We start from the raw sequence: 16,288 nt of genomic DNA, 5'->3' as shown, positions 1-16,288 counted from the left end.
ATTTCGCAGACCAAAACGGATGTCATAACTTTCTTTAGTTTATTTGATCGAGTCTCACCCTCAACTCTTGTGTTCATCCTTCGGGATAGATACAGGATTTGAGGTAAAGCGCTCTTTCATCTAAACTATGAAAATTATGGGGTCAGTTTGACTTCATCTTTTTCAAAACTAAAAAAAAAATTTTTTTTTAAACGTCCTTCCGAAGCGGGCAACGGGATTTCAATTCCGATGACCGACAGCTTCTTACGGACAAACCCCACACCAAAAATAGTGCCGACAATGATGCTAAAATATTTTTGTGGTTGTCAAAGCAAAACGAGCATTAGAAAGAACTTTAAGATTATATGTATGAATTGCATGTGTGATATGTTCGTCGACATACGCAAGTCGCTACAGAGGCCTCTTTGAATTGGGGAGGAGGTTTAGGCTAAGTTGTGTAGTGCCTAGGCCTCCCCTAATTATGTTCTCAAGAGAGAGATAGTCAAGCAAAACCAAGTATCAGAACTGGAGGATCATTTGCACATATATAGTTTCAAAGAAGATTGGTAAGGTGTACTAATGTAGATTAATAAATTCTATAAATATTACTTAACTAACTTTTTAAATATATTAACAGAATTAAATACTTAGAAGAGAACTCATTGCACGTGAGTTGCATAGTAGAACACGTCAGCATCAAGCGAATCAAGAGTTAGTCAATGGCATATTACATAGAGCTCAAGGAAGCAAAAAATATAATTCATTTGCAAATGTATTTTGCTTATGATCACAATACAATATCTTGTAGGATGAATTAAGGTTAAAGGATGTTTAGAGCCAAAGTTCAATAGATGTAAGAAGTTCAAGTAATCAATTTGAGCATTAAGAGTTAGACAACTCGAGAGAAATAGTAGAAGGAAAAAAAATGAAAAATATACACCTTAGGATCATAGGGTGTGGTGTGTGATGCACGGCATTCTTTTTCTGGTAAAAGCTCAATTTCTATTGATGATCTGGTCAACAGAAGTATCACAGTCTTTGCGTGGGACATCAAAGCTCTAGTGATTGCTCAAATGGAAGCTCAAATCGTTGACATGAAAATAAAGATGGAGCAGAAGCGACATGACATACACTGGGAGAACTAGTAGTGGAGCAAGAGTAAGAAGAAGAAAGTGAAAACTAGTTTTTTCTTTTCAAATCATTGTGCTTGTTTTCATTGAAAAATTGCATATAGTAATGTATTTATTGGAGACATGCATTGTACTTTCTTTGGGTGTATCTTTTACTATGTTCACATGTATTTGTATTTGAGTGTTTGTCCTTATTATGATTGTTGTTACTTAAACCTAGACAATTGTGAGACATGTTCAACATAACTGTGATATATATTGTGTTTTCACTGCAAGTGTAAAAATAGCATTGTTTAAGTAACTTTATTTTTTTTTTCTTTTACCTACAAGTTTTTAGAGAATTTTTGTAGAATCTTTGGAGACAATTGTCGATATACAAAATTGTGAAAGAAATTCCATCAATTTTTGTCATGTTGAATTAAATGGCAAATATTTAAGCTAGAAAGCAGCCTAATCCAATTATGGCGAACAAATCAGAGGATTGTCTGCTGATCTTTTTTTCCTTAATTACCGACAAAAATAAAACTGAACAGCCGCTTTTGTCTTGCTTTTTCTGCTAGAATTTGTTTGGCAGATGATCAGTCTAAAATCCAATGAAAAATATTTAAAACATATATTTATGCCATCAGAATGCATTTCAGACCAAAAATTTTAAGGTGGATTAAAATCTATATGAAATCCACCAACAGAACAAATTTTTGGCAAAAATGAGGTATTTTCCCATAGATCTTTCCATTAAAAATAATTAATTTTCTTGCAGAGTTGACAAAATAATAACATCTCTACCAACCTTTACCCTTTATGAAGATCCTTGTATATGCTAATCACAATGAAGTCTTCATTTCACAACCAAGGCTCCTTGTTAAGCCGAAATACTTAGAATGATAAAATCATGGACCTTGGCACGATTGACCATTCCTTCCTCAAACTTATTCCTGAAAACTTGAAAGCCTAGCAAGTTTTCCAAAATGTTGAAACAAATAACCCCCATATAATGTGTGCTCATTCAATTAGGATGGATAACTAATTATGGAGGCTTGCACCCATGGAGATTTTCAGCCCCACCAAATCAAAAAAACATTATTCAATTGTCTAAAGAAATTGATTTCACTAAATTCAAATTTCATCTCTCGAGTATAATATTAATTATAAACAAACCAGAATCATCAAGAAAGAGTACTTTGTACAACATGAAACAAGTTTATTGTCAAGTTGATTTTCTTGAGAAGGTTTGCTCAGAAGACTAGGAGAGTCTTCAAGAAGGTACTACTCTCTGCAAAGAGATTCCTTGAAGAATTTAATTTTTTGTAAAGTGAATTAGATTGTTCATTAAAACAGCCCATGCACGACTAAAATCATATCCAAGAAATAAAACATGAATTCGATACTTACTTGTATGTTGCTATAATCTTCAAAGCTAGTTTAGGTTCGCTTTAACGTCATTAAGCTAAGGCCGTAAATGTAAAAGAATAAAATTAAGGTTATGATCTACAATAATGGAGTTAAGGACCAATGTTATTTGAATCTTCAAAGTCTAACAAGATATATCTCTAATTCTTGCTTCAACTCTTGCAACCTACTGCAAAAAAATATAATATTAAGACCCTGTGCAATAGCTAAGATCCAAAGCTCCATAACATTAATATCCTCATAACTAGCCTAGCCTCTGCTCTCATAACATTAGTCCGCTTCAATAAGCTACTGCAGACTAATCATGGAAAATATCTCAAATAAAAATAATCAAATCAAAGCCCTTATCTCACAGCCAATATGCAAAGCTTCAGGCTAATAGAATTCCCAAATTCAATCAAAAGTAGCCCTGAAAATTTTGCCCAGGCATACAAACAATTCCATAAGCTTAGAGCCAAGTCCCACACTATCAAAATTTCTTAATCCTTTTGGATGGCCCTTAGATCTGGTAATAATAATTAAGTCTTCACATCACAACCCCGGCTCCTTGATAAGCAAAACAACCTAGAAGATAGAACTATGGACCTTAACGAAATTGACCACTCCATCAAAGTTGTTCCCCAAACCTTGAAAAATGTTAAGAAGAGCAACCTCCTTCATAAAATGTGCTCACCTAAATAGGAGGCTATGAAATTTCAACCCCAAATATGACTAAACCCTCCCCTAGTTTTAGGAGAAATTTAATCAACTAAACATACAATCTACCACAATGGAAGAAATAACTCTTGAGCCCTAACATATGAGGAACTCTACAAATCGTTTTGCTTTCCAATGAAATAAGGTGTTAACTGTCTAGTTAAAAAAAAAAAAAAGTCTCAACCCTTTGCCATTAAGCATTAAGAAATGTTAAAGAGTGAATAATGCAACTCAAGTGTCAAAGGCACCCATCAAAAAACATAACCTTAGCAACCTTCATCTTCTCTTCAATTTTTGCTTCCACGGAAAGAAACTTCAAAATAATCAATGCACACCCAAGGTTAGAGTGAACCATTTTCTTAAGCCCCTAAATAACGGTAATCTAACCTGGGAGCTTGATGCCATATTTGCAGTTAAAAGAAGTACCAAATGAACCAAAATTAATGCATGCGACAACCCTCATGCACGTCTATTTAGTATAGAAAACAAAATTATAATCATCACACTTCAAAAGGTAGCAGAGAAACATGATTGATCAACAAACAATATCTATAATTTGATCAAATGGAACACAAAAAACATACCTCCATCATGAGATGGATACCTCACCTATCTAAACAAAGGTATGTGAGATAAAACCATGAAGCAATATGCTAAAAAGAACAAAAATGCCCTCCAGCTCAAATAAATTCAACTTTGCTTTAGCCTGTAGGCAAGACCGGTGAATTTTGTTCTACTGCAAAAGGCACAAAACTTCCAAAAGAATGCTCCAAGACACAAGCTAAACCTTGAAGCAGCCTAACAATCTCAGCTGTGTCTTCCAAATAGTACTTTGTCTTGCTAGGTTTCTGGCACATGGTACATGCATAGACCTCAGCTGAGAGTGACAATGAAGGGTCATTCACTGCACTCATTATCACTTCAAACATATCTTCATCAGAACGATCATCGCCAATACAAGGAACAAAATCTGGTAAAAATTCTCTATCCCTCATGGTTGAAATCAACCATTGAATTGCAAAACCTTTCCTCACGCCCTGTAAATGGTCGTTCATAGAACAATTTTGTAATGAATAAAGCATAATCAACTGGAATTTGATGAATTCATGAACCAAAAGTGGCTAATTAATTGAGGCTTCACCTCAACATTGTTTGAACCGCATTTCCGCTCTTGACAGAGACCGGCTCATTTGCAAGAACACTTTCAAGATGACTGACAAGTTCCTTAGCCTGACAAGACCCGAAGTCATGGTCAGCATCCTCATAACACCAAACTAAAGAGGTCTCCTTGTTTTCAATAAAGGAACCATCAGTGGTCTCAGTGTAGAGCCTCATTACTGGCTCAGCAATAAACTTCCATCCACAATCAATTGCAGTGACACAAGTCTGCCACTCTGCATCTCTTTTTAGCCTGAAATAGTAAGCATAAGCTTACTGCATTTCTTACATCTAAATGAAAAAAAACTCATAATTTCAAATTTCCATACCTTACAAAGTAGCCGTGCTCAGCCGCAATGCCAAGGTTTTCACAGGGAGAGAACCAGTCACTCAGGCTGCTACGACCACGAGAACTCACAAGAAAGACTGTTTTTCTTGTCGCAGCACAGGAAATTCAAAATGTCAATTGACTGCTGGCTTGGGCTCTTATCAATGGAAGCTTGAGGCATGAGAGTGCCATCATAATCCAAAAGGATAGCTCTTGCTTCAGTTCTTTTGTATGCAGATATTATGTTCTCCAAAGGAAGCTTTTTGAAGCTCGCATTTAGAGAAACTACTCTAAATCCCAGCCCAAAACCAATTCCCCAACACCTCCTCCTTATATGATCTTTGCAGCTTCTCTCTAAATCCTGTAGAAAACTATTTGCCCAATAGCCAACATCATGTGTACTCACATATCTATAGTGTTTCTCATGCCTTAATTGCTTCTCTGGCTCTGGCATCCTCAAAGCTGAGTCCATGGCTTCTGCGCAACAGCATCAATGTTCTAAGGATTGACACGAATAGCCCCGCAAAAAGACGGCGAGCTACCAATGAACTCTGATACAACCAAAATACTATTTTTTGGTGTTGAAGAGGTTAAACACAAAGCTATATCTAACCTTTCGTTTCCTTGACGTGATCTTATGTACTCATAAGGTATGAGATTCATCCCATCCCTCACTGCAGTCACTAAGCAACACTCAGCAGTATGCCACCCTCTCATAAAATTGCAGTGATTTATTAATCATGATCACAGGCTCATATCCTGGGTACCCAAACCTTCGTTGATTCTTTTCACCATAGCATCGCTCTCACTTTGCACTTCCATAACATCCTTTCATTTCCCCTGACTGGATTCGCAATTTGAACCAACACCACCTTCCCTCTGTGCTCGGGATGCTGCAATAGAAGCTGCTCAAAGGCCAAAAGCTTCAAACAGATCCCTTTGAATATGTCCATGTCGTCCACCCCGAGCAGCATTGTCCTGCTCTGAGCCGAGAACTGTTTTGTCGGTTCTAAAACTTTGACCTCACTCTCAGGTAAGTTCAACACTGATTTCAGTTGACCCACATGAATCCCAACAGGAAGAATTTTAATACTTACAGTCCGACCATAGTACTCCAATCCAATATAGCCCCGCTTTGATTCGTAACTAAGCCCCAGCATCCGGCGACAACAAGACAGGAAATGATGTGCATAATCAAATGTATGGAATCCAGTCAGATCAGAATTGAGCAGAGAATTTAAAATCTCTTCTCTAACAGGCAAGGTCTTGTAAATCTCAGACGAGAGAAAGGGGCTATGAAGGAAAAATCCCAGCTTAACTCGATTAAATCTCTTCCTGAGAAAGGTGGGCAGGATCATGAGACAATAGTCATGAACCCAAACGAAATCATCGTCTGGGTTAATGACTTCAAGGGTCTTATCAGCAAAAATCTTGTTTGCAGAGACATAAGCCCGCCACAGAGAACGATCAAATCGGCCACCCAGCTCCGCTGAGAGAGGAAGCATGTAATGGAAAAGAGGCCATAGATGCTGCTTACAGAAGCCAAGATAGAATTTTGACAATATATCAGCTGGGATGAATGTGGGCAGGCACTTGAATGTCTCGAAGAGGATCTGCAAAACTTCATCTTGTTCGGATAGGGGGATTTCTTCGCGGAGGCAGCCTACATATACAAACTCCATGCCGGATAGGTCCGCTGTAGTATCCTTGAGCTGAAGGAGAAGTGAAGCTTCGTCCCGGGAGAAGGTCCAGCCACCGCCGCCATGAAGGCGTTTACAGCGGATAGGGAGCTGGTTGGCGAAGACGATGGTGCGCTCGCGGCGTTCGAGGGAGGAGGAAGTGGAGGACGAAGGGGAATCAAGATCAGGAACGATCCCAGAGGTGGTGACAATGCGAGGAATGCGGCGGCCGAGCCGTCCCAAGGAGGAGGACTCCCCTGACACTAGCTCGAGAAGATTGGTGTATGATCTTGAGACCATTTTGGAGAGAAAATTTGAACCAAAGTGGATTGATCGAGAATATAATGGAGAAATGGGTTTATTATTCACCTTTTTCTTGCTGTTTGAAGTGGAGAAAGGTAGTAGAAGTATAAGAAGGAGACTTCCGCTCAAAGTACCAGTTGAAGAAAGCTGGCGGAGAAAGGCGTTGCATGAGTTTGATGAATCCCGGCAAGGAATCTAAGTTATGGAGGAAGAAATGGGAAGGAAGAATTTGGACTTGTTTACAAGAAAAGGCTCTGAAACAGGAAGAACCTTCGCTCTACCAATCCATAGGAATCAGAAAAACATGGTAGAACGAGATCGAATCCTATCTGAATCTTTATTCAATGTGCAGAAAGGATAAAGCTTTCAACTAAAAGAGAAGAAAAAGATAGTTTTTTTCAATTCCTAACCCTAAGTTGATCCAAGAATGGAAAGGGAAAACTCTTCTCCAAATTTGTAAAAGCATGCAGCTTTATGTAATGAATGGTGCCGTTCTCATGACGTACCAAGTAATGAAGAATTAACTACATTTAGATTAAATAAAAAAGGAAAAGGGCAAATCTTTCCGCATCATTTTAATTTAAAAAAAAAGCTATTATATTAAATAATAAACAATCAAGTTATTCATATGAGGTTATCATATCATTAAGAAGTTCTATTAGGACAAAAAAGAACACTAATTCGTAGTGATTATTTTATATATCATAAAAAGTATACTATAATATTTGATCTTCTTGAGTTGCTTAATAATGCAAAAATTATAGGTTATGCATGGACCTATAAGATAAGGACTCATTAGATAGCATAGAAAGATTAAAACATGACGTGTTGCTAAAGGATACACTGCAGAAGAACAATTTCACATATATTTAAGAATGGCTCATTCATAAGTATCATGGAACCTAATAATATTAAAATATCTTAATTTTTAAAGTATCGAAATGCTAATATCTCATACATTTGGAATCCATTTGACCATTGAACCGACAATCCAAAGCCTCCAATTGCACTTAAATGACTTGATTTGGGCTTGATTCGGCCCGGGTTGGACAAAATTTAGAGTCGTTAGGTTCATATTGTCAGGACGTTCAGTTTAGTTACAGGTTTATTGAAATCAGAGCTTGGATGATCAAGAATTCATATTTGGAATTATTTCTTGCTCAAAATGCTTCGAGACTCATGGATAATTAAAACAAACTTTAAGAACACATCAATGCTAGTTTGCTCATTTATGTGATAAGAAGCTCATTTTTAAGCTCGATAAAACTGGTGTGGTTACAAAACAAATAGCTTGAGATTATTACACGTTAATTTGCTCAATTCGACTCATTTTACTTTGATTAGTGCTCAAATGTGTAACACATTGATCGTAAATAATATGAATAATGCTAATCAGACAAGAATCTCCAGCACCAAGGATTTAATCTTTCTCTAAACTAATTGTATTTAGTAGAAAAGGGCTGCACGAATGTGGATAATGGAAGAGAAAGAGTTGTGAACAATAGCCATGACAGTTTTACACTTCTCTTTGATACCTTTCATTTTCACTAAATTTTCATTTTTTTTAATAAAGGGAAAATTACATGCAGAACATCACAGTCATGCCACTCAACTCTTATGTGTATTTACATATCTAACATCTAAAATTTAATTTCTAAATTTATACAGCCCAAATCTTTGGAGTCAAACAAAAATACCACAATTTTGACTGTTAAAAAAGTGAAATACACCATTTTCATGCATTGAGATGGTGACATGTATGTAGAAGTTAAACATTAGGTGTTACATATGGAAATACATAAAAATTGAGTGGTATTTATGTAAATCTTTATTTTTTTTGGGCATTTACATGCATACCACCCACCTCTTATGTGTTTGCATGTCTAAAACCAAAAGTGTGATGATTTTAATATTTGCACCACTCAAATCTTTAATATCACATCAAAAATACCTCAATTTTCACTATTAAAGAGTAAAATACATCTTTTTCATGCATAAGAAAGGTGAAATGTGTGTAAAAATTAAAGTTTATGAGTTAGATATGCAAATACATAAATATTGAGTGGCATGCATGTAAAGGTGTATTTTACTTTTTAAAAGTTAAAATGGCAGTATTTTCTATGTGATATGAAGGATTTGGGTGGCAAAAATGTAAAAATAAAATGTTAGGTGTTAGACATAGAAGTACAAAAGAGCATCAATGGATGGCAAGTTGTCCGTTTAAATGGCTCCTTAAACAGACAACTCTATCCATAGTTTATTTTATTATTTTTAATACTAATTATCTTATTTAAAAGAATATATAATACTTATTTTTAAAATGTGTCAATCAAGAAGCATATATATATTATGAGTTTGTGTATCGATCCAATGAGTAAAAAGTTGATTTTCAAGCAAGTCTAATTATTAATTCATTAAACCTAGGTTTAGTTCAAAATTTTGAAAGTTCTTAAGGTTGTAATTGTGTTTATAATCTTAATTTCAAAGCAAAAATCTAAAGTAAGAAGAGTTTTTAAAAATAGTGTGAAAGTCTACCTTGAATTGATTTAATGAAATTTAAACTACCCTAAGTGATTTTCTTATTATAGTTGTCAATCAAAATCTATTACACCATACATTCACAACTTAAACAATCATGGCATGCTTTAAAATAACTTAAATAAAATCTAAGTTGTATTCTTAAAGATTAGAAGAACCATATGCATATGAAAGAATCATATTTTTACTTCTCTTTCTCTCACTTGGACTTTCACCCATTGCATAGAAAGGTGTGATTTGACCTATGAGGATCACTACATTTATTTAGTGAACTAGACTTTCCTATTGATTGGCCTTATGAAACATCAAACATTCATCATTTAATGTTGCATACCTACACACAACATATGTGACACTCAACACTAAAAAAGAGAACCAAATAAATTTATTTAGCCTAAATAAGATAATAAACTTTGTAAATTTGATATTATAAATTCCTTTGCATCAGCTTTAAGCATTTGCATATAATACATACCTAGGAACCTTGATTTTTAGAGTCAAGTTGTAAGGCTTGTTTTTTCTCTCTAATAAATAATAGAGTTGACTATCTTTTATTTTTTAAGATCAGACTTGCATAATTTTGAGATGTTATGTGAGATCAGCCGACAATCTTTTGATAGGATTGTAAGTCCATTTGAGTCGTGCTTATTTTAGTCATTTGTAGGATTGGACTATAAGCTCTATTTTCTTGCATTTTCATTTGACTATTTCAAGATTTTACTTTTTTAGTAAAACTCACCTATAGTCTTAGGATTTTGAGGCTTCTCTTTTAGCTACAAAATAAGTTCTTGCCTTCTTGGCTTTCTTATGATTGAATATCATCAAGATATGAGTCGTAAATTTTTAATAAAATATCAAATTAATTAATAAATATTTAATTTCAAAATAATTAAATCCTAAATATAGGATAATCAAAGTGTCATTGAGCTTCTCAGTATATTGATTCTTCCTACTTTTTCTCCTTTGGACTCCGATAAGAACTGTTCCATATTGTTCTTGCTTGCTTGAAATTTTCAAATAAACAACCATGAAAAATAAAATTTGGAAATCTTGAAGGCATAGTTATAACCTTATTCTAAAGTTTTCTTGATAGATTTATCTCTTAAGATGTAATTAACTATAGAGGTTTGTCCTTGTAGAAAGTTTGTAACCAAGATTAATCTAAACTCTATCAAGCTTTTTAATCAGGTAGTGGAAAGATTTGTTAGTTTAATGTAAACCAATCAAATAATAAATTCATTTTTTATTTGGATTATTGAATCTATCATAAAGTGGTATTTATGTCTTCTGAGATAGTATGTTACTTTTGATGATGTGTTTGATCACCTCAATAAACTACATTTTCAAATATTCATACTATACACAAAATAAATCAACATATTGCTACACATGTTGCTATAGAGTGATTATTTTTTAAGCAAATTTGGCAGATGATTGGGTTGCACTTTCTAGTTTAGTTTGAGGATTGAGGAAATGGAATTTTGGCTTGGGGGTCAGAGCAACTTGAGTATCAATTGAATGATGAGGAACCTATATTTCTAGTTATGTTGGGTGCTAGGAAGCTTTGTTGTTTCGCTCCTTCGGTGAACATGTTTATTTCTTCATTATGTAATAGGTATTAGAGGTTATCTAAGTTGATTGGCTTTAATTAAGTTCTTATGGTTGTCTTAAAGGCTTAACTAGTGGGAGGTATGTCATTGAGGATGTAGAAAATAACTTTTTCATTGTCTAGGTGAGATCCTGCTACAGCTATATTGTTGATGAAGGACTTGATGGTGGAGATAATTAATGTTATAGTTTGTGTTCCCATTAATGTATCATGAAGTATAACTCTTGACCAGTTTGATGATTGCAATTTTTTTAAAGGTTTTTCATATGGTAGTGGTGGTTTGTAGATGCGATATATAAGGGAGGATATAATTGGAGATGGTGAAGAAGAGTGATGCAATGAGATTTTGGTCAATATGTTGGCATAATCAGCGTTTTAGGATGTTTTTCAGTTTGCAATCCAGTTTCGGCGAAGATGAACTTTGGTGGATAGTATATGTTTTCATCTAAGAAATGCTCAAACCCATTTGTTATGAAGAGTCCAATAATCTGAGCATTCTAGACAGGGTAATTTCATTGGCGAGGAGAGTGGTGGATATGGCTTTAATGTATGACATGATAAAATTTAAAAGAGCTCATATGGAAGTTGTTTTCATCCTTGAAAGTTAATGGTCGAGTTTTTCATGAGATTGTGCTAAGTATGTGGTAGATCTATCCATGAGAAGGAGGAAGAAGAAAGAATTTCAATTAGGTGATTGGCCCTGAAACCATGAAGATGATAAAAATAGTGGTAGGAGTACTTGAAGAATGTAGCTATAATATTAACAACAAAACAAGGTATGCATTACTAGAAGAATATTGCATTCATTCTATCTCAGCTAATATTGTGAGCTTACTTATATTGACCTATGAAGTGGTATATAAGTAATTGTGTGCATTTAATCTAATGAAGTAGTCATGAGATTAGTTGTTGAGCTATGGTGCATATAGTGTTTGTTGACGATGGTTCGATGCCCATGTATAGGTGGCCCTTAGAGTAGCCACATGGAAGCTTTGTTAATTACGACCAACTTATAACAAAATTATAAAAGACGTTTTTTAGTAAAAGCAATCATAAATTACAAGTTAAATTCAATGAAAAATCAAAATATATTTTTTATAAAAACAAAATTAGACATTTTAAGTGTAAAATATTTTAAGCTCTAAATCAACGTCATTAACTTATTTACTTTGATGTGTCTTGTTACATATTATTGCTTTAATATTTTAAATTTTTTGAGATATTGTTTATGATTTGATAAAAATCTTTAGATCTAATAAGTAGTTAATATGTAGTTGCAAAGTTATATTATTATCATGTATAGAATAGGTGCTCTCTTTTTGCCACAAAAGAATGGGGTATTTTCTCTTCAACTACCTAATCACATCCAAGAATGATTTTTTTTAGACATGGTAAGAATTAGACCCCATAACATTAGGATTTTTTACTTTATTTACGACTAATACGCTAGTAATCAAACTAGAATTTAAATATCATATACAAATTAAGCTAAAATGTTGGACGGGCATCCTACCCATCATCCCTAATTTAGCTAATATTTATCCCATATATAAGCAAATATTAAGTATCATATAACCCTATCATGTAGTTTTTTTTTTTTTTGTTGGGTGATTTATTCAATTATTTTTAATTAGCTCATCTAATTTGGATTATTTTCTTAAGACAAACTAATTTAGGCATTGGATTAAGTTTTTTTATCAAACCCCCTTTGGAATAATTCCACCAACTCCCATTGCCCTTCTCTCTCTCTCTCCATCTCTCTCACTCACTTTTTTTTGGATGAAGCTGGGCCTTGTGCACCACATCATGATAAGATATTCTATATGTCATCTTCACACAACTCATAATTCAATCAAACTTTTATATCTTGCCATAAGTCACATGAAGTAAATTAAAAAAAAAATGGGACAATTACATATATAGCACAAGAAACTTTTCTATTTGCAAATCCACACCCCTTTTTCATCCATTCTTCAAATTCTAACTCAAATATTAAAGTTCAGGATAAAATCCCAACCCTTATTTTTCATTTTCATTAATAAGTTATCTCATTTATTTTTACTCTAACACATGAATGAATCAAGAAACATCATAATAAATCTATAATTATGCATCACTTGATCTTCACTACATCATATAACCAATAGTTATTTTACAAATCCAGCATTTTTAACGGTCAGGATTAGTCTAATGACATGTTCGAATGCAATCATCATTATATTAATTGTTAACGAAGATTCAATTGATATTAGATTATTATTTTTATTTTCCAATCCTATCATATAGAGAATGACTTTGTAGTGGTGGCAGCTATTTGAAATGATTAAATAGTGGAGTAAATAAAACTATTAAAGCTTAAAAAGGCACATAATTGTATAGTCAAATGCATGAAATTTTATTCCAATGTATGGATAAGAGATAGTTCGTCAGAGAAAAAAGATGAATTGTTAAAGGAGGGAGGTTAGGTTTGGCAAAACTAATCTTCAAATCTATTTTCAAAGGAATGGATTAATTTTTGTATTAATAGATCTCTTTGTCTCTCTATTGTAATCATCTTTTCATTGATCATTAATCTCAATCAAACAAAAATTGATGCATTAAAATCCAATTTATTTTGATATAAATACATAAAAGTGATTAAAATTAAACTATAAGAACTAATTTTTATAAAGATAAGAAATGAGTCACGTTTATGATTTTTATTTTCTTTCATTAAATGATGCAAATTTATTAGTACATGTTAGAATATTTGCGACTCATGAAAGTTTATAAAAATGAAAGTTTATTATTTTAGTGTTGCATAAAAATTTCACATACATAAATAAGTTGAGAGCAACTAACATATAAAAGTATGAGAATTTTCTATATGAAAATATGAGAAGATAAAACTCACATGGCTTAATGGTTGAAACTTGTCAATAGTGTAAGTCAAGAATTAATGACGATGTATTTGTCAATGACTAGAGATGATGCTAGGACAATATAATAAACGTAAGTTATGAAAGATACCTCTTGCGGCGATCATATGAGTTATGAAGTATCAGAGTTGTCGTCGGACAATGATGAATGATTTATATAATCCTTTTTTTAATTAGAGGATAGATGAAGTGATTAGAAAAATAGTTGCCAAACATCGTGGTTGACAGATATCAAACATTAATTGTTAGGGAACATCATATGAAAGGTAAAGGAGACTATCAAAAATTTGTCAATGGTTTGTGGTTATTTAAGTCGCTCACCTAATTGATGGAAAGACTGAATAGTGAAGTAGATAAATGGCATATGTTAATAATTAACGGATGATAAAAACCATTGGAAGGCATTGGAGATGTACATGAAGGAAAATAAAAAACTAGGTAATAACTATCAGTTATTTTGAAAGTTCTTATAATAAATTTAAATCCTAGGCAACTAAAGATATAAGTTTTAGATGTCAATAAGTATCATTCATTGATTTTGAACAAAGGACAAACAACAATCAATGATAAGCATTACACAATGATTGTCATTAACAATAAAGTTTGATAAATAATACACATTATATGATGAGGGTAGATCTTTAATAAGAGTCAAATGATGAACATTCATCATCAATAGGAATCAAATGATGGCAGAATCAAATCGCACAAAATTACAATCAAATTGATTGTTTTATTTATAAAAGAAAAAATTGAATAAAAAAGAAGATTATATAACTAAGAAGTTGAGTAATCAAGAAGACAAACATCAATAGCTAATAGACATCAAATGTTTGTATGGTTATTGAATGTCGGTCATTAGCGAATGTCAAAATTTGATAATAATGAAAAATAAAATTTGTCATTCTTTTAATACAAGTTAAGATAAATTTATCTAAAAGATGGGCATTGAATATGAGTAGCTAACAAGAATCAAACATTTGTAGCCATTAGGCATCGATTGGTGTCAAATGCTAGTTGATGTTGAATGTCAATATGTGTTTGACATCAATAAGTGAAGAATGTCGGTAAACTTAAAACAACAATAGATATCAAACATTGATAAGCTTGGGAACTAACTAGTATTTGTTGAATAATAGTAGCAATATCATATTTAAAGCTGGACATTAGCTGCTTAGATCATTGGATATCCATATATGTTCACAATTGACATGGTTATTTGCTTTGATTTGATCAATGAATAGTTTCAGATTATGGTGATGACAAAGATCATTGTACAACAATCAACATCTAGCAATAGTAGGCAAAGCTTTGAAAACATTCAAGTGTAAAAATCCTCTTGATTAAAATACCCTCCCCAAGAATAAAGCCTATTTAGATTTTTTTTAGTTAAGTTAAGGTCATTCATATTAGAACTGATGGATAATCAAATATTCTAATTACTTTTATTGATAGACCAAAATAATATACTATTTTAAGTACTTATTTTATGTTTATTTTTGGTGATATTTCACTTTAAAGAAGGGTTTTTCATGTTTTTATTGCAGGTGTATCATTTTTAGGCATTTGGAGCAAAAATGAAAAAAATGACGAAATTTGGAACCAAAATAGTGAATTTTGGGATTTGGGGCATGATATGCTAGATCAGTGCATGATGCGCCAAAATCAAGAGAACTGGCGCATGATGCGCCATGGATGACATTTTTAAATTAAGGCGGTTCGAGGTGAATTTTTGCTCGAATTTCAAAAGGACATTTGTTCTGCACACCTCTTGGAGTAATTCAATGCATCTAGACACATTGGAAGGTTCTTTTATGAAGAGATGTGTCTCTTGGATAGATATGTCTCTTGGAGATGTGTCTCTTGGATCAAATGACACATCTTTTGAATTCAAAAGAGTTGCCTTTTAGAGGGAATTTTGGCGGGAATTTTAAATTCTTTTCCAAAGGAGGCAGCCCAAAATAAAAGAAGAAGAATTCTCATTTGTCAAGTGTGTGGCGTGAGGGAGAGAGAAAGTTGGCGTGATTTAGAGATAGAGAGAGAAGAGGAGATTTTCTTCTAAGGTTTTAAGAGGAGATGGAAGGTGAGAGATTTCTTCTTCATTACACTTTTAAGAGAGAATTGGGAGTGATTGTAAAGAGAGAAAGACTTGGAGAGAACTTCTAGGAATTTGCTTGGAAAGGATTGTGGCATAAGTTGTATTTTTATTTCTTTTGTTTTGTAAACTTATTTTTATATATGAAATTCATGTTTTGTCATATCCTTCTCATGAATTCTGAGTAGTTTTTTTTATCCTTCTCCTTACTTTGAGATATGATTTTTACTTTGAGATATCTTTGAGATATGATTTTGTGAAGAATAGATTTTATTTTCAACAGTTTTAAATGATAATAATTTGTGATGTAAGTGAACTCATTAATTTTATGTCGTTTAAATAACTGTTTACAAAATTCCTTAGAATAGCTAATGAATCAATACATATGTAAACAGTTAATTAACAATTTGATAAACTGATTAGTTAATCACGCAACAAAAACATT

General features: G+C 33.1%; 1 pseudogene; it reads right to left on the bottom strand.

Annotated features, from left to right (window-relative positions):
* Positions 1–3,739: 3,739 nt before the first annotated feature.
* On the bottom strand, positions 3,740–6,680 carry LOC110029963 (annotated as a pseudogene).
* Between the last annotated feature and the right edge of the window lie 9,608 nt (positions 6,681–16,288).

This window comes from Phalaenopsis equestris, unplaced genomic scaffold, assembly GCF_001263595.1.
Source record: "Phalaenopsis equestris unplaced genomic scaffold, ASM126359v1 Scaffold000617, whole genome shotgun sequence".
NCBI lineage: Eukaryota > Viridiplantae > Streptophyta > Magnoliopsida > Asparagales > Orchidaceae > Phalaenopsis > Phalaenopsis equestris.
The sequence above is the reverse complement of the archived record's forward strand: the minus strand, read 5'-3'. Positions and strand labels throughout refer to the sequence as shown.